Below are 19,805 nucleotides of genomic sequence, written 5' to 3'. Positions count from 1 at the left end.
ACTACCCTGTATCTCTCCCCTTTTATTCACACTTGTGCTTTTCTTTCCAACCTCCCATTCACTTCTTAGCTCCAATAAACATCCCCACCCACATCTCCCCCCATCATGATTTCAATTTTAAGCATCCCAGTGGCCAACAACCACCTCCACTTTTCCAGCAAGAGAAAGCCAATCCCAACAACACTTCCTTAAAGGGACTGACAAGCCATTGACCCTTCCACCTTTTCCTGTCTTTTCCCCCCTTGTGTCCTCCTTGTGTCTCTCCTTTTATGGTCCATCACTATAATTACATTCTTGCTTACACCTGCAACTCCCTTGCTCCATTTTCTTTGTTGTGCTCACTTAGCAAAACCTCAAACCTGATTACATCTAACCCTGCCTACCCCGTGCCTGCAGGCATGGCTGTGGCATGCTGACGGAGCCATTTAAAATTCATGACTAGAACCTCCAGTGGGCCTTACATTGCTCAGCAGTCAGAGTGTATTTCCTTAGCCTCCTCACCTTCTCACTCTCCTAAAAGTCTTTTTATATCTTCTTCACAACTTTCAAACACCCCAAATTTCCTCCCCATTGCTACTCTCACTTCATAACTCAGTTCATAACAGCAATCAGAGGAGACTATCCACAAGCCCCCACCAATACACCTTCCTCGTTAAAATATAATTTTCAAAAAGTTTAAATCACAACTCTTACAAATATAGAATAAACATATGTCTATGGTTTATTAACTAAGAAACCAAAAAAAAAAAAAAATGTTAAAGCTGGTGCAAAGAACATCTGAGGAACAGGAGTTGATAGATTTCATCAGGAAATGTGTTTATAAATATTAGAATAAGATTGCTAGGTTAGATACAAAAGTGGTTAATGCCCTACAAGGAAAAATACCCCCCCCCCCCCCAAAATCATAACTTGTGAGGTTATCTTTTCTACAGGACAGAAATAATTTGTATTTCTGTCAGACAAGAACTGTTTGCATTGCTATAAGTGTTCTACAGAAACAGACCTGCAAAATATCCTAGTCAACAGTAAATAGAGGGGCACCTGAGTGGCTCACTCTGTTGAGCATCGGCTCTTGATTTCGGCTCAGGTCATGATCTCACGGTTCGTGGGATCCAGACCCGGGTCAGGTTCTGCACTGACAGCACGGGGCCTGCTTGGGATTCACTCTCTCTTCTCTCTCTGCCCCTCCCCTACTCTCAAGTTCCCATGCACACGTACTCTCTCTCTCTCTCAAAATAAATAAACATTAAAAAAAAAAAAGTAAATAGAAAGTAAATAGAAGTCAAGCAAAGGTAACCACTCCAAGAAAATCAGGTAATCCCCAAGGGCCTGCTGGCCAGAGCACAGTTCTTCTCTAAAAAAGATACCCAGTAATCCTGTTCACCTATTTCCAAATTTGAGATGACTTTTCTTAACAATCTACCTAGTTGTGACTGTACCCATGTACAGTCTTGCCTGTCTTCTAGCTACTAAACTGTCCACACTCTTATTCAAGGCCAGCCTTTCCACTTGTATATTATGTCCCACCTTCGCCTACTCAGGCATATTAGTCTAGTGATTCTCTTTTCTATCTCCTGCCTCAACTTGCCCCTTCTATTCAATGTTTTCTTTTAGTATAAAGACATATTCTTCCATTTCCAAAACAACCTCTCTTGATTTCACTTCTGCCTGTGGCTACTATCCCATTTTTCTCCTTATCTTGAAAGAGAAGAAATATCTACAACCACTGACTCTGGTTTCTCTCCCTCCTTCCTTGACCCCAGTGGAATCAGCTTTTACCCCCCACCCCTTCTCCAACACTACTCTTGTCAAGGTCATCCATGACTTCCATATTACCAAATCCAATGGTCAGTTCTCAGTTCTCATCTTATTTAACCTATCAGCATCATCTGACACGGTTGATCACTGTGAAACACTTCAGCTGAAGTGCTTTCCTTGACTAGGTTTCCAGGACTTTTCTGGTTTTCTTCCTGATTGTCCTTTCTCAGTCTCCACTGTTGTTTCCTCTCAGTTCTCCTAAACGCTTAATGTCAAGGGCCCTTAGGCTCATTCCTATCTTCACCAGCTCCTTTGCGGATCTCATCCAGAGATATCCAAATACACACACACACACACACACACACACACACACACACACACACATATATATCTATATATCTCCACCTTGGAATGCTTTCCAGAATTCCAGATCTGTATATCCAACTATCTGTGGGACTTCTCTGCTTGGATGTCTAACCGATTCCTAAACCTAAGCTCCTAAACTTTCTGCTTAAACGTGTTCCTTCCTTATCCCATCTCAGTTAATGGCAGCTCCATTCTTCCAGCCGTCTGGGCCCCCAAACTGGGAGTTGTCACTGGCTCTTATTCTTCTATCACTCCCATCAGTCTATCAGAAAATCCCGACTGTTCTACCTTTATTTTCTTTTTTCCTTTTTTTATGTTTATTTACTTTTGAGAGAGAGGGAGAGACAGAGCATGAGCAGGGGAGGGGCAGAGAGAGAGCATCGGAAGCAGGCTCCGTGCTGTCAGTACACAGTTCGACTCAGGGCTTGATCCCAGGAACCATGAGATTACGACCTGAGCCAAAACCAAAAATCAGATGCTTAACCGACTAAGACACCCAGGCGCCCCTCCACTATAGCCACTATGGACCAGTGCCACTGTCCCTGCCTCTTCTACTCCTCCTGCCTATCTGCTGTCTTCTCCTGGCACAGCAGCCAGAAGGATCCTGTTAAAAAGTCAGATCATAACACTTCTCTGCTTAAAGCCTTCTAATGGCTTCCCATCTATGTTAGCTGTCTCCATGATGGCTGCCATCAATTCCTTCATCAATTGCCAGACCATCATGGACATGCAGCCCAGTCAAGCTTGCTCTCTACCCAATGTAACCAATGATCTGCTTTCTGTCTCATATATAAATTTTCCTTTTCTGGAAATTTCATACCAATAGAATCATATAATATATGGCCTTTTGCAGCTGGCTTCTTTCATTTACCATGTATTTGAGGTTAATCCATATTGTAGATGTATTAGTACTTCATTCTTATTGCCGAACAATACTCCATTATGTGAATATACCATATTTTGTTTACCCATGCATCAGTTAATAGACATAGGATGTTAGCTGTGGGTTTTTGGTAGATGTCCTTTATCAGGTTGAGGAAGTTCTCTTCTATTCCTAGTTTGTTGAGAGTTTTGATCATGAATGGGTTGAATTTTGTCAAATATTTTTTCTGCATGTACTAAGATGATCATGTGGGTTTTGTCCTTTATCCTATTAATATAGTGTATTACATTAATTGATTTTAGGATTTTAAACCAACTGTGAATTCCTGGGATAAATCCTATTTGGCAGTGGTATGTAATCCTTTTTATAAGTGGCTGGATTCAGTTTGCTAGTATCTTGTTGAGGATTGTTACATCAGTATTCATAAAGGATACTGAACTGTAGTTTCAGTAGTGTCTTTGTCCAGCTTTGATATCAGGATAATACTGGCCTTACAAGAATTGGAAAGTATTCCCTCTTCTATTTTCTGAAATTGTTTGTCAAGTATTGGTATTATTTCTTCTTTAAATATTTAATGGGGGAATGCGTGGGTGGCCCAGTCGGTTGAGTGTCTGACTCTTGATTTTGGCCCAGGTCATGATCTCGAGAGTCATGGGATTGAGGCCCATGTCGGGCTCCTCACTGAGTGTGGAGCCTGCTTGGGATTCTCTCTCTCCATCTCTCTGCCCCTCTCCCCGACTCATCCATGCTCTCTCTCTCTCTCTCTCTCTCAAATTAAAAAAAATTTTTTTAATTAAATATTTAATAGGATTAACAAGTGAAACCATCTGGGCCTGGGCTTTTCCTTGTGGAAAGATTTTTGAGTGTTAACTCATTTTTTTTTTACTTGATATAAGTTTTATTTGGGTTTTCACTTTCTTTTTAATTGATATTGATAATTTTTATCTTTCTAGGGATTTTTCCATTTCACTTAAATTGTCTTATTGGTATAAAGTTGTTCATAACACACCCTTACAATATTTTAATTCTTATAAGGTAGACATTTATGCTCCCTTTTTTATTCCAGATATTGGTAATTTGTGTCTTCTCTCTCTCTTTCCTTGGTAAATCTAACTAAAAGTTTGTCACTATTTTCAAAGAACCAACTGTTGGCTCATTGATCTTTTTTTATTGTTTTTCTGTTTTTTATTTTATTGATTTCTGCTCTAATCTTTATTTCCCCTTTTCTGCTTAACTTAGGTTTAGTTTGCTCTTTTTACGTTTTACTCTTTTTTTTATTTCTTCCTTTCCTAAGATAGAAGCTTAGGTTATTGATTTGAAACTTTCTTCTTTTCTGACATAGGTCTCCTTCAAAGCACCTTTTTAGCTGCATTCCATAAATTTGGGTATGTTGTGTTTTCACTTTTACTCAGTTCAAAATATTTTTAAATTTACCTGCTGGTATCTTCTTCAACCCATGGACTAATTAGAACTCTGCTTACTTTCCAAATACTCTGGGGTTTCCCAGACTCTTCTGTTGTTGATTTCTAATTTAATTCTACTGCAGTCAGAGAACATAGTGTGCATAATTTGAATTATTTTAAATTTATTGAATGCTTGTTTTATGTCCTAACATATAATATATTCTGGAGAATATTCCATCTGTGCTTGAGAAGGATGTCTGTTCTACAATTGCCAGTCAGAGTTCTATAGATGTCAATTAGGTCAAGTTCGTTGATGGTGTTGTTCAAGTCTCCTAGGTCCTCACTGATTTTCTGTATAGCTGTTCCATCCATTTTTGAGAGCGGGGTACTGGCGTCTCCTCTTTTACTTGCATGTATTTTGCAGATCTGTTGTTATGTACATATGTATAATTATTATATCCCCCTGATGAGTTGATCTCTTAATCGTTATTAAATGTCCCTTTTTGTTTCTAGTAGCCTTTTTAAAAATTTTGGTCTTAAGTCTATTTTGCCTGATATTAATATAGTTACTCTGGCTCTCCTATGGTTACTATATCCATAGCATAATCTTTTTTCAACCTTTTACTTTTCATCTATTGACGTCATGAAATCTAAGGTGTCTCTTGTAGACATATTATAGTTGGATTTTGCCTTTTTATCCAGTCTGTCAACTTCTGCTTTTGATTGGGGTGTTTAGACCTTTCACAATTTATTGATGTGATTTGATTTACATTTACTATTTTGTTATTTGTTTTCTATGTGTCCCTTTTCTTTTTTGTTCCTCTCTTCCTCCTTTACTGACATCTTTTGTGTTAAATAAATATTTTTAGTGTGCCACGTAATTCTTTTGTCGACTTTTCTTTTTTAAAAATATTTATTTATTTTTGAGAGAGAGAGAGAGAGAGAGAGAGAGAGAAAGAGGGACAGAGAATCTGAAGTGGGCTCTGTTCTAACAGCAGAGAGCCCAAAGTGGGGCTTGAACTCACAAACTGTGAGATCATGACCTGAACCGAAGTCAGAGGCTTAACTGACTGAGCCACCCAGGTGCCCCTCTTTTTAAAAGGTTTTTTATTTATTTTGAGAGAGAGACAGAGAGAGCGCATGCGCGTGAGCAAGGGAGGGGCAGAGAGAGAAAGGGAGCAAATGCCTCCCACACTGTCAGCTCAGAGCCCAACACTAGGCTGAACTCATGAACTGTGAGATCATGACCTGAGCCAAAAACCAAAGGCCAGATGCTTAACTAACTGAGCCACCCAGGCGCCCCTGTAGACTTTAAAAAAAATTTTTTTAATGTTATTTCTTTTTGAGAGAGAGGCACAGAATCTGAAGCAGGCTCCAGGCTCTCAGCTGTCAGCACAGAGCCCAATGTGGGGTTCAAACTCACAAACTGGGAGATCACGAAAAAGCGGCCGCCTTTGGCTCAGGTCACGATCTTGTGGTTTGTGAGTTTTAGCCCCGTGTTGGGCTCTATGCTGACAGCTCAAAGCCTGGAGCCTGCTTCAGATTCTGTGTCTCCCTCTCTCTCTCTGCCCCTCCCCTGCTCACATTCTGTCTCTCTCTCTCTCAAAAATAAACATTAAAAAATTATAATAATATTATTTATTTATTTATTTAAAAAAATTTTTAACATTTATTTATTTTTGAGACAGAGAGAGAGCATGAACAGGGAAGGGTCAGAGAGAGAGGGAGACACAGAATCTGAAGCAGGCTCCAGGCTCTGAGCTGTCAGCACAGAGCCCGACGCGGGGCTTGAACCCATGGACCGCGAGATCATGACCTGAGCCGAAGTCAGACGCTTAACCGACTGAGCCACCCAGGCGCCCCAGTATAATATTATTTATATTAAATAATATACACATTGCTCATTGTTATCATATATATCACACACATTACAACCTATCAATATAGAATTAAAATTATTACCTTATACGATTTCATATCTTTTAAAGAAGCTTTTGTGAAGAAATAAGAAAATATGTATTTATAGAGACTCTATAGTAACCTACATATTTTACCATTTCCAGTGCTCTTCATTTCCTCCTGTGGATTTGAATTACCACATCTGGTGTCCTTTCCTAATAGCCTGAAGGACTCCCATTAGCATTTCTTGTAGGGCAGGCCTACTAGCAACAGACAAACTCCCTCAGATTTGTTTATCTGGGAATAAATCTCTCTCTCTCTCTCTCTTTCTTTATTTTATTTTAATTTTTTTTAATGTTTATTTATTTTCGAGACAGAGGGAGACAGAGCCCGAGTGGGGAGACAGAGCGCGAGTGGGGAGGGGTAGAGAGAAAGGGAGACACAGAATCTGAAACAGGCTTCAGGCTCTGAGCTGTCAGCACAGAGCCCGACGCGGGGCTTGAACTCACCAATCGTGAGATCATGACTTGAGCCGAAGTCACACGCTTAACCGACTGAGCCACCCAGGCGCCCCATCTCTCTCTCTCTTTTTAAATGAACATGAACACCTCATTCATGGTTTCATCTTTAAGTTTATTTATTTATTCTGAGGAAGAGAGCACACAAGCAGGGGAAGGGCAGAGAGAGGAGAGAGAATCCTAAGCAGGCTCCAAGCTGTCACCACAGACCCCGATGTGGGGCTCCAACTTAGGTCTCATGAACTGTGAGATCATGAAATCAAGAGTCAGATGCTTAACTGACAGCCACACAGGCACTCCTCTCCTTCATTTTTATTTACTTATTTTTTTGTTCATTTATTTTGAGAGAGAGAGAGTGCAAGTGGGAGTGGGAGAAGGGCAGAGAGCGGGGGAGAGAGAATCCCAAGTAAGCTGCACTGTCAGCACAGAGTCCCATTCGGAGCTCAAGCTCACCAACCATGAGATCATGACCTGAGCTGAAACCAAGAGTTGGATACTAAACCAACTCAGTCACCCAGGTGCCCCAACTCTCCTTCATTTTTAAAGAATAGTTTTGTGGGATATAGAATTCTTAGGCGATAGTTTTTTTCTTTCACACTTTGAATATGCAATTCTACTGCCTTCCAGCTGCCATTGTTTCAGATGAGAAATTAGCTATTAATCATACTGATGCTCCATTGTTACATGATGGTGGTTTTTCTCCTGATGCTTTTAAGATTTTCTTTTCGCTGTTGGCTTTTAACAGTTTGCATCTTGTATTTAGGTGTGGATCTCTTTGTAGTTATCCTAGTTGGATTTGTTGAGCTACTTGGATATGTAGATTAATGTTTTTAATCAAATTTGCCAAGTTGGGGGGACATAATTTCTTCCAAAAATTTTCTGACCCTTTCTGTCCTCTCTCATTACACACATACCAACTATGTAAGATGTCATCCCACAAGTCTCAGGCTCTGTTTATTTTTCTTCAATTTTTATTCTTTCTTTTCTTCAGTAGGTAATTTCTGTTGATCTCTCTTCTAGTTCACTGATTCTTATCTTCTGCCATCTTGAATTTGCTTTTGAGCCCCTCTGGTAAGTTTTTCATTTCAGTAATTGCTTATTTTCACTTCTAGAAATTACATTTTAAAAATGTTTAATATTTTCCTTAATAAGCACCTTTGTGGATTTGTTATTGTCCTATTTCTTTTGATTCTTTAAACATGAGTTCTTTTAGTTCTTTGAACATATTTATAATAACTACTTTGATGTCTTTGCCTGCTGAATCCAACTTCTGGGGACACTTAGGGATAGTTTCTATTGACTTTTACTTTTCCTGGGTGAGTCACACTTTCCTATCTCCGTGCATATTTTATTGAAAACTAGATTTTTAAATACCATATTGTAGCAACTCTGGATTCTGATTTTCCCCTCTCAAGGCTGTCTTTTGTGTCATGCACTTAGTGCTTTGCCTGGGTTAAACCTACAAAATATGTCCCTCTGAGGTGTGTGGCTGCTGCTACCTCTGCTCAGTTTATTTTTATCTTGTTTTTATTTTATTTTTTTATTATTTATTATTTTTTAATGTTATCTATTTTTGAGAGAGATAGAGACAGCACAAGGAGGGAGGGGCAGGAGAGAGGGAGAGAATCAGAAGCATGTTCCAAGCTCTGGGCTGTCAGCACAGAGCCCGATGCAGGGCTCGAACTCACAAACCGTGAGATCATGACCTGAGCTGAAGTCGGTCACCTAATTGACTGAGCCACCCAGGCGCCCCTCTCTTGTTTCTATTTTCGTCTGGCTGCATAGGGGTCACCCTTGTGTCTAAGTAGCCCCATGGTCAGCAAACCATGGGATGGAAATTGTGCTCAAACACCTCGAGCCAATAAGGCTTCCGTCTTCTGATAATGAATTTGTGTGGGGAGAGGGGAGTACATTCAAAGTTCACGCTTTTACTTTTTACTTTCCACTGGGCCCTTTCATAGCTCCTCTATTCCAGAATCCTCAAGGTCAGCCAGGAGTGTGGGGTGATCTTAGGCCCTCTGTTCTCAGCTGTAAATGTGCACAATCTTATCCAAGAATACACTTGCCCCGACCACAGCTGTAACCTCAGGTTAGCAGAACCACTGGCTCTCTCCTGCTCCAAATCAAGTGAGCCTACTTTCGCTGCGGCAGCAAGGCCGCTGGTCCTTATGGCAAAATCTCCAGGTGACTGGGCTGGAAAGTGGGAGCATCCCCAGGCAAAGGTGCCACAGATTCCCACTGTTATTACTGAATTTCACCTGTGGCTCAAGCACAGACACTTCTCGTATTGTTATATACCTCTGACCGATTTTCCAGAGTGCTAAAAATGGTTGTTTTCATCAATGTTTTCCAGCTTTGTAATGGCCTTTTCAGGGAAAGGATTTGCCCATCCCACCTCTTCACTCTGCCATGGTTGGCAGTCCCACCCTCCTCAATAAATATTTGAGGAAGAGTAAGTGACTAAACACTGTGTCATCTGTCTTCTCCCTCTACCACTCTACGGAAACTGTCCCATCAAAAATTATCAGTTGCCTTCCAGGCACTAAAACAGGTTCTGAGATAGACAGACCTGGGTTGAATTCCAGTTCTGCCACTTAGTGACTGTGCACTTGGCAAGTGTACTTACCTTCTCCAAGTTTTGTTTCTCTTTCTGTTAAATGGCTAAAATAATGCCTATGGTGTTTGTGAGGACAGTGAGGTCTGAGTAAGCGTCTGGGCGGACACTTCAGGGTTCTTTCCAACAGTGTCTGTTCTGTTCAGACTGTGAGTCTGGGATGCCGCTTGACCTTTTTCTAGCCCTTACACTCACCGGACCCGTGACGGGTGGAAACACAGGATAAGTTCATGAAAATCCTTTGAGATGGGATCTATTATCCCACAACTGTAAGGTATTATTATGCCTTCTTATGATGTTCTCTGGGAACTTTTTAAAATCCCTCTCTGGGAATTTTGGTTATAGAATTTCTAAAAATAGGGAAGCTACTGAAATCACTTCTCTAACTTCCTTTTATCCTGGACATTTTAACCATTATACTGTGGGCATTGTCTGAAAGATCAGGACTACAGATGTAAATCTTTCTTAATAAGAAACTCTCACATTTTCAGGTGTTTATTCCTCTAAGAACTGAAGAACATCCCCCCCGCCCCCACCTCCAAATCAGAAATAAAACATCAACTTGGGGGTTAAAGATGGAGAAGAATGAACATGGCCAAATAGAATGCTCGGAATTTGAAATAAAAATAGTGTGGTGAGGCCTTCACCATTTAGGGCCTTGCTGAAAGTTCAGTTCTTTCTGCAGGAAATCCATGTTTAAAAACAGAATATTGGGGTGGCTGGGTGGCTCAGTCAGTTAAGCGTCCAACTTCAGCTCATGTCATGATCTCGTGGTCTGTGGGTTCGAGCCCCGCATCGGGCTCTGTGCTGACAGCTCAGAGCCTGGAGCCTGCTTCGGATTCTGTGTCTCCCTCTCTTTCTGCCCCACTCCCTTGCTTGCGCTCTGTCTCTCTCTCCCTCTCGAAAATAAACATTAAAAAAAAAATTTAAAAACAGAAAAAACAATTGCTTTTTCCATTGCTTAACATCTCCTCCTTATTGGTATCCCTGTAATTAGAGATGCACTATTTATTATTCACTATTGTTACTTGTTTTTTTCAACAAGGCTGCCAGCGCTCCACAGGCAGGGATGGTCCTTTTGCGTATCTTCCTCTATGCTTGCTATCACTCTTGCTATCACCTACAGTCGATGATAATGCTCACTGTCACTCCTTTACTCTGAAACCTTCAGTGATTCTCCACTGCACCTAAAGTGGTCCTCAGACTTTTTTTGATTCCATGTGCTTATCAGTGAACCGATGCTTGCACATCCTCTAATACCCACATATAATTTATTTTAATATCGTACTACCACCTTCCATAAGTGATAAACATCCACCGATATAGGAAATTTAAGAGGATGACATAAAAATAGTATAAACAGAATTTGTAGTATTTTCTCTCTGTACCTTGTAATACTCCACTCTGGAGACCATTGGTCTGTGGGATAAAATCCAGGTTCTCTAAAACCACAGCCTTCATGGGGCGCCTGGGTGGCTCAGTCGGTTAAGACGCCGACTTCTGCTCAGGTCATGATCTCGCGGTCCGTGAGTTCAAGCCCCGCGTCGGGCTCTGTGTTGACAGCTCAGAGCCTGGAGCCTGTTTCAGATTCTGTGTCTCCCTCTCTCTGACCCTCCCCCGTTCATGCTCTGTCTCTCTCTGTCTCAAAAATAAATAAACGTTAAAAAAAAAATTAAAAAAATAAATAAATAAAACCACAGCCTTCAAACTGGAGTCTAGGTATCCTGAGAGTACAGTTGAGCCTTGAACAACATGGGTTTGAATCGCACAGGTCCTCTTCTATGCAAGTTTTTTCCCAGTACAGGGCTGTGAATGTATTTGCTCTTCGTTATGGTTTTATTAATAACACTTGCTTTTCTCTAACTTTATTGTACTAATACAATTCATAATACATATAACATACAAAATACGTGTTAATCAATGTTTTATGTTATCGGTAAGGCTTTTGGTCAAAGGTAGGCTATTTGTAGTGAAGTTTGGGGGGGGGAGTTAAAAATTATGTGGATTTTCTTTTCTTTTTTTTTTAAGTTTATTTTTTTTTTTTTAAGAGAGAGAGAGAGAGAGAATGCACACAGGAGGGGCAGAGAAAGATGGAGAAAGAGACTCCCAAGCAGGCTCTACGTTGTCAGCATGGAGCCCAATGCGGGGCTCGAACTCATGAACTGTGAGTTCATGATCTGAGCTGAAGTCAAGAGTGGACACTTAACCAACTGAGCCACCTAAGCGGCCCATTTTTCTTTTTTCTTTTTTTTTTTTTTTAAGTTTATTTATTTTGAGAGAGAGAGACAGACAGACAGAGAGAATGAGTGGGGGAGGGACAGAGAGAGAGAGGTAGAGAGAATCCCAAGCAGGTTCTGCACTGATGGTGCAATTTGATGCGGGTTTCGAACTCACAAATCATGACAGCATGACCTGAGCCGAAATCAAGAGTCGGATGCTTAACCGACTGGGCCACCAGGTGCCCCACAAATTATGTGGATTTTCAGTGGCATGGTAGAGTCAGTGCTCCTAACTCTATGTTGTCTGAGGGCCAACTGTATATACTATAGACAGCACAGTATTAAGTGGCTCAATTTCCAGATTCTGAACTACAAAATGTACCCTCTCCTGAAAGTGATCTGCCTGGGAATGGCTGGCATTGAGCTGATTTCTTTTATCTAGCCTCCCCTTCCCAATTGCTCAGGCCCACCCCTCAGCCATCTGAACTGTGCTTTGCCCCCAAACGAAGGGATAAAATGGGAATGCACTATACTTGAGAGAGAATTTCTTGAGAGCCAAGTAAGAAACACTGACAGGGAAGCACCTTATTTCATTCCCTGGACAAATACTGGCAAGCCTCTGTGATGCAGACAATTCCTTGTAGGAATATAGTGTTTTTATTTATTTATTTTTTTTTTTAAATTTTTTTTTTTTCAACGTTTTTTATTTATTTTTGGGACAGAGAGAGACAGAGCATGAACGGGGGAGGGGCAGAGAGAGAGGGAGACACAGAATTGGAAACAGGCTCCAGGCTCCGAGCCATCAGCCCAGAGCCTGACGCGGGGCTCGAACTCACGGACCGCGAGATCGTGACCTGGCTGAAGTCGGGCACTTAACCGACTGCGCCACCCAGGCGCCCCAGGAATATAGTGTTTTTAATTAAAAAAAAAAAAAAAAAATGAAGTTAGGGTGCCTGGGTGGCTCAGTTGGTTAAGCATCCAACTTTGGCTCAGGCCATGATCTCACAATTCATGAGTTTGAGCCCCATGTCGGGGATTTTCTCTCTCCTTCTCTCTCTCTGCCCCTTCCCTACTTGCACACATGCTCTCTCTCTCTTAAAATAAATAAACAAACCTAAAAAAAAATGAAGCTAAACTTTAAGCCATGCAGGTTGTTTTTGCCAAATGATACTCCACAAGCAGAATGGACTAGATCTCTGGCTCCGTGTTTTTGATGAAAATATAAGCAAAGCACTTATCCAATACACAATACACCAGAAATGTCATCATTTGCAACTATTTCATCTTTTGATGACCGCTGCCCTACACTAACATTCCCAATATTCACGACTGCCCAGACTCTTTCTCGTCTCTTCTCCTGTCAGCCCCCTCAGGCTGCAGCCACACTATCTTCATGCTCCTAGGCACCCTTCCGGGTCTATGCCTGTGCTGTGTTCATGCCAGTTCCTCCCTTGGAAATACCTACCCTTCCCTCTCATCTCCATGGGTTGAGTTCCTACTTAACATCTGTGTGATCTGAGGCACTAATTAGGTGCTGAAGATGGAAAATGAGCATAATGATAACTGTGACCCTGTTTTCATAGGATGTAAGAGTCTAGTATGGGTGACAGACAGATAAGCAGTGACGATATAATATTACAGAACTGTGACGGGGAGCCATGAGGGCACCCTCCCTTCACCTGGGGCTCAAGGAAGTCTCAAAGGGAGTGACCAGAAAGCCAAGACCCAGAGCTAAGCACAAGTCAGCCTGACATTTTGCAGGAAGGGGAAAGAAAAGGACTGATCTATGCTGACAGAACAAAACTGAGTTTCACCGACACTGTTAAGGCAATTCCTCCGTGAAGTCAGGATTTTGACCTGGAGAGACACACTTACTTAACTGTAGGGTCCAGATAGAAATTCCTATGAAGTTCAATCTGTTCCATGCTCTTGAGAGATTGGTCACATTCTCTCTCTCTCTCTCTCAAAAGCCCAATTTAGAATAGGCCAAAAGTCAAGGGAGAGGTCATCCCTAGAAAAATTTTCTCTTGTTTTCCAAAAACAAAAATATTTGAACCCCAGGCTCGACTGCTGGGGGACCAGGCAGCCTTTTTATATTAAGTTCACCAGAAATAGCGCAAAGTGAATACTCTTGGGAAGTCTGTTAAGAAAGTGACAGGTGGTTTATATATGTGGCTCTGCTCTAAGGATGGAGACACCCTCTAAACAAACAAGTTAATGAAATAAGTAGAAACACAGAAGACACAACATTCCGTTTCCAGGGACTGCCTTGTGCCACAACAGAGGTAAGACGGTGAAGGCTTCGGGTATCTGGTTCCTCACGGCTCCACCTCTGATCCTGTCCCTCACTGTCCTGAGCCAGAGGCTGTGGAAGGACCTTCACTGAGGGATGTTCGATCCTCCACTTCATGCCATCACTCACAGTGCTGATTTGTTATCAAGCTATTCATATCTATGAAAGACTCTCCTTTTATAGTAGAGGGCAGCCTGGGTGGCTCAGTGGGTTGAGCGTGGGACTTCGACTCAGGTCATGATCTCATGGCTCATGAGTTCGAGTCGTGAGTTCGGGGCCGACATGGGGCTCGCTGCTATCAAAGGGGGGGGACTGCTTTGGGTCCTATGTTCCCCTCTCTCTCTGCCCCTCCCTCACTTGCATGCGCACGCACTCTCTCTCTCTCTCTCTTACAAAAAGTAAACATCTCTTAAAAACCACAACTACATTAGTAGGAGAGAGGTGTGATAGATGTAGTATCAGCCATCAAATCTTTCCCATACTGGTCACAATTTGGTACCCCAAAACCTCTTTGTTGATTCAAAACATAAAAAATACGCAGTCTTGTTCTCTGATACAAACATCATTGCAGTGGATTTTTATTTTATTTCTCATCTGTTTTCTTAGTTATGTATCTTCTTCAAGTGGCCATGTGGAGGCTGAACATTTTCTCTATGAAACTACTCACTAGGGCAGTAGAATCAGGTAAGTCTCAACCATGAGGGCTTAGTCATTGAAGCACCAAAGGATGTCATTTTAAAACATTTACCGTATGTGGAAGTCACATGACATGGACCCGGAGGATGCACATAACTAGTTATGTTCCTGTAGACTATACTGTTGGTAAACCTACTTAATCTTTCAGGAAAACCATTATAAACTCACCCCAGAACACAAAAGTTCATTTGTGCTAGAAAGTTATCATCAAGCGCTGGAGGGTCAGAACTATGTTTGCTAACATTGTTCCATTCGAAATGTATCCTATCAGTGATACCACATTTTTTCAGATGGATGGGCCAACTGTAGTTCTGCTCTAAAACTCTGCTTTCTATCAGTCCCCCAAGCATTTTCTGATTATGGCCTATAACAAAGTTTTCAACAATGGTGAAAACGTCTGCGTGGAAGTATGTATATAAATGCATTTGCAAATGGGTTTAGACCTTTGTGGGAAAAGGGCCTGAAGTCTCCTAAATAGAAAAATCTTCAAGTAAATCAGAACTGACTCACAACTTTGGAAAATGGTACAGGGCTTAGTGACCTTATATCAAGCCACAGCCAAGGCCACATTCTAACACGTCCCCATTCCCAGATTAATTTTATTTCTGTCACCCTCTTCACCTTTGAAATTCCTTCCATTCAGCAAAATCACTTCCATTCAGGAGAACAAATACATTTTGACTTCTGTCCCCGCTGCTTCCCTGTGTGCCTTGATGAAAAATACAGTTTTAGTTTTCAGCCCTGCAACCTGAGAGACGTGCGGGTGAAATGAAATGAATCACGCCTCCTCTTTTCCCTCAAGCCCCAGGTTTTCCTAAGAGAACACTCATATAACATATGCCAGTACATTTAGGCCTGAGGGCTCCTCAAAACTCTGCCCATTTTATTACAGAGGATCAGTTTAGTCTCTTTTTAGATAAGCAGACCTGCATGTGAATGCTACCTTGGTGCCAGAGCTTTTCCTGGGGAAAAGGCCAGGCCTTCTTCACCTGCAGCCGACACCTCTCCTTCCAGGGCAGGGCCTTGCAGCGGCGCGGCGCGTCCAGCAGATGGAGCCGCAGCTGAATTTTCGTGAGCTGCTCTCTACACTGGAAGAATCTGGAATAAACAGGAAGGGGAATTTTTGTTTGTTTGTTTTGAAGCATTCTAAATTTCAACATCTATTGCCTTCTTTGTCGGGTCAGAGACCCTTTTTATTTAACTAGGTTGAAATGCGTTAGAAGTTAAAAAAAAAAAACAGTGATTACGAAATCCCAAATACATGTTTTTTTTAAGATTTCCACTTTTTCAGAGGACCCAAGCAGCAAGTTTTAAAGTAGCATAAACTATCATTAGAGCATAGTGTTTCAGAAACGTTAGTAGGCAGCCCTGGATAAACAAATCCTGCCTCAGAAAAACACCAGAAAGGAGTGGCAAGAGGAGGGAAGCCTCCCCAGGCCGCGGCGGAAGTGACCTCCGAGCTGGGTGGTGGCGGTGGCGGGCGCCGCGAAAAACAGCGCCGCCTGCTGGGGAAGAGGGAAACAGCTCGGATCTCCCCGGAGGCCGTGGCGTCGCCAAGGGGACCGCTTGGACCGAGCCAACATTCCAAAGTCCGTTGCGCTTAGGATGCTACAGGATATACCCCCCCCCCCCCCCCCCCCCCGCCAACGAAACTGAAAGTAATGGGCACAGCCCGAGCAGCCTTTCTGTCGAGAAGGGAAACCTACAGGACCGTTATGGTTTTGGTACACAGTGTTTCAAAAGGCTTGACTGTTTTTAATGCTTCCTGAAGCTTAAAAGGATAATTCTATTTAAGACCGTCCTAAAGAGTGAAAATAGAACCTGATAGAAGCTCTCTTTCATTTATCCTGTGCTGCTTTAAGTTATTTACAAAGTATTGTAAGAGGTTATCAGAAGCAAATTGGAAAAAAACGGGCAAGGGACTGAGTTTCAAGGTGATTGTGCTTATCATTTCCCATAATGGCCCCTCATTTTTATTCCAGGGTTGTTGCAGTGCTGTTTCTTGAGTCCCTCCTCCTCTCCCCACTTCCCTTTTCTCTCCACTCATTTGACAGGAGCCTCCGCAATCATCTGCTTAGAACACGTCATCATCATCCACTGGGAGAGAGTTGTGGCACCACCTTTCTCCCCCTATGGCTGAAGCCCACAGAAGAAAGATGAGGAGTTGTGCTTCTGCGCTGGAGCCGCGCGACTGCCCGGAATTGTAACCTGCAAGATGATGCCCAAGTGCAGCTTCCCCCTTTTTGTGCCGCATAGAACTGTATGCTGCCCTTCTTGAAGCTGATGCTTTCTCCTTTAGAGCCATGCCCTCCACATTGCCCAGATGATGTGCTAAGTCCCTTCCACTTGCAGAGATTCAGTGGATTAAGTGTAAAAACCACACATCTCTGTTTTTTCTTTTAGTAAGGGAGTAAAGACCCAGAGGTGGATGGTTTCATTTGGATTAGTCATGCTGTTTATCGGGTCCCTATCCTCTGACATGAAAATTCCCATCTCCCATCGGGGTATAGCTGTCGGCATAAATTATAGGCTCTGGTTCAAAACAGGGCCCTCTCTTTTGTCCAGTAGCACCAGAAACACATTAATTAGGGACCTTGCTGGAACAGAAGGCTTCTCGAGGCTCCTGGAAAAGGAAGGTTGGGCCCCCAAGTCCTGTATGTGATCGCTTGGGCTGTAGGCTTCACAATCTGGATCCAACCAGATGAGCACTGAGAGCTCAGTGTTTGGAGCACAAAGAAGAGCAAAGAATATATAGTAACTTAGTGAATCAGGGACAGGATCCAAGGGGAAGCCTGACATTTGTTTATCAGCAGAGAAACAGAAGTAAAGGAGGGAATGTCTCCCTAAGTGCTACTGTGTTATAAAAGTGTCCTCTAGAGAGAGGCTACATGAACAGGGCAGCTGATAACATTAATACTGTGCAGGTAGGCACACATCTTCCCACATGGCCAGGACTGCTGAACCAAGTGGCCCTAAACTAATGGGCAGGGATACAGCTCTAAGCCTTTCCTGCGGCAATCCTCAGAGGGAGTTGGCTCAGACAAAGCATAGCAGCTTCTCCCTCGGTTCTTTGTTCTTCCTTGGAAAATGGGCTCTCTCTCAAGTCTCATTCCCCAGCTGCTTTCCCCTCTTGTACAAGGGCAAAATAAAGTAATCGCCAATAATGATTTGGACAGCATATTTTTGGAGCCCTGAACTCTGTGAAACGCAGGGTCGAATTATTTTTAGAACTCTAATGTGCTGCACATTTTTATTCTGGGTTCATGGGGGAAATTTTCAGAAAGGTGCCCCTCTTCAGCAAAGAAAAATAAAGAGATCGCCTTCAGAAAGGGGTAGTGGAGACAGTGTTTTGAATCCCACTTAACAACTACATGTGCTGCACCTTATGCTTAAGAATCTCTTTCTCACAGGGCTTATGATTTAATGAGCAGATTCCTTTGTCTGCTAAGAAATTCCTTCAACAGTAAAAAGGCTGTCTGGGAAATCACACCTTTTTATACAAGTGACTTTTTGCTAATAAGAATGATTTTAACATAGGTCCTTTAAAAGTAAAGACATTCAGAATGGTCTATCCCAGATTTAAGTGCGGAATTAAGACAAAGGATGCTTGTTCTCATATCAGAAATAGGCATGCCACTCCCCAAGCACTCAGAGCATCTGCTGGCTGGACTGATTCTTAAACCAAAAGCCACACATGACTTCTGTGCTTGACAACTGAGGTGGCCTTTTATGTCCTGTTGGAACTCCAGTCTGGGCTGGCCAGAATGGGTTCATACACACGACAGAAAATGGGCTCTATGGGTCCCAGAAAGCTTACTGGGCTGAGAAGGACTAGGCTGACGTTTTGGAAATATTGTAGGTTTACTTCTTGGGAATTTACTCCCCCAAATAAGTACTTTCAGGCCCTTTATGTGGCATCCTCAGGCTCTTTACAACAGTTCCTACATTTTTGGGATTTTATCTGCTCACTAAATATCAGCTATTTTGTCCAGAAGAACAGAAAAATCTGCATGTTTTTATTCACTCAAGACTTAGGCCGAGTAGAGAGCAGCTTCTCTCTGCCAGTTCCTGGTGACTTCATTCTTTCCAGCTCTTTCCAGAGGGAGTGAGAGCAACCCCCAGCCTGGAGACTGGCCCTGCGTTAGCAACTAATTTAATGCTCAAGTTCCACAGGTGAGGCCCAGATGAGCTTCTAAAATAATCCTGGGGGCACCTGGGTGGCTCAGTCTGTTAAGCATCCGACTCGATTTCGGCTCAGGTCATGATCTCACAGTTTGTGAGTTTAAGCCCCATGCTGGGCTCTGTGCTCACAGCGTGGAGCCTGCTTGGGATTCTCTCTCTCCCTCTCTCTCTGCCCCTCCATGGCTTGTGCTCTCTCTCTCTCCAAAAATACACATTTTTAAAAAAGTAAAATAATTCTGAAGCTAGATAAGGAATGAATAAGCAGGTGTTAAAGGAGTATGTACATATACCTTTGTAATTAACAGAAAATTTTGAGAAAGGAGTCACTGGGCATGTATATTCATACTACTACCCTGGGTTTATGTTATTATCTGTTACCCAGACAGCATATGACATCAGGCCTTTCATCTGACAGGTCCTTTCCTGTGTTAACCTGGTATATTAAGGTACTTCAGCTTAATAGCCATAAGTATTTTGAGGGCAAGAGCCCTGTCATGCACTTCCTTTATGTTTCACACAGTACCCAGCAGGGTATTAAGACATGCAGTAGGTGCTCAGGAAAGAGCTGCTTAAAAAAAAAAAAAAAAAAAAAGTATGGACTAAAGGAATGATGAATGGCTGTGCTTTAATCCTGAGATTAGGCCTGCCTTTATTGTCAAGTCTGAGGAAACTCGACAGCATACTTTACAGACAGAAAATGGAAGTGGAGATATTGCAGCTTCTCTGGCTGATAACAGTAACAGCCGCTGGCTTTCCTACATTCCAGCAACTATATAAGTACTTCACGTACATTATCTCATTTATACTTCTCCACAGGCTAAGTTTACTATTATTACCGCCCTTATTTTACATCAGACAAAACACTACTAATCAATAGCCTCATCAGGACTTGAATCCAGAGATAAGTCAGTCTCCAAAATCCATGCCTTCAGGCACATTAATGCTCCAGAATATCTAATAACAACATTTTTAGC

General features: G+C 42.3%; 1 protein-coding gene and 1 long non-coding RNA gene across 2 annotated transcripts in view; one reads left to right on the top strand and one right to left on the bottom strand.

Moving 5' to 3' along the window:
• LOC122224508 (tubulin alpha-1C chain-like) overlaps positions 1-15,610 on the bottom strand; it is a 34,972-nt gene extending 19,362 nt beyond the window's left edge. Inside the window, 1 exon segment of the mRNA XM_042946417.1 lies at positions 15,593-15,610. The gene's annotated coding sequence lies outside the window, so the exon portion shown is untranslated.
• Positions 15,611-16,296: 686 nt separating this feature from the next.
• Positions 16,297-17,827, top strand: LOC122224509. Its single transcript, XR_006204825.1, has 2 exons — positions 16,297-16,583; positions 16,704-17,827. It is a non-coding gene; the product is annotated as an uncharacterized LOC122224509 (long non-coding RNA).
• The last annotated feature ends 1,978 nt before the right edge of the window (positions 17,828-19,805 follow it).

The sequence above is a fragment of the Panthera leo genome, chromosome B4 (genome assembly GCF_018350215.1).
Source record: "Panthera leo isolate Ple1 chromosome B4, P.leo_Ple1_pat1.1, whole genome shotgun sequence".
NCBI lineage: Eukaryota > Metazoa > Chordata > Mammalia > Carnivora > Felidae > Panthera > Panthera leo.
This window is presented reverse-complemented; position numbering and strand designations above follow the sequence as displayed.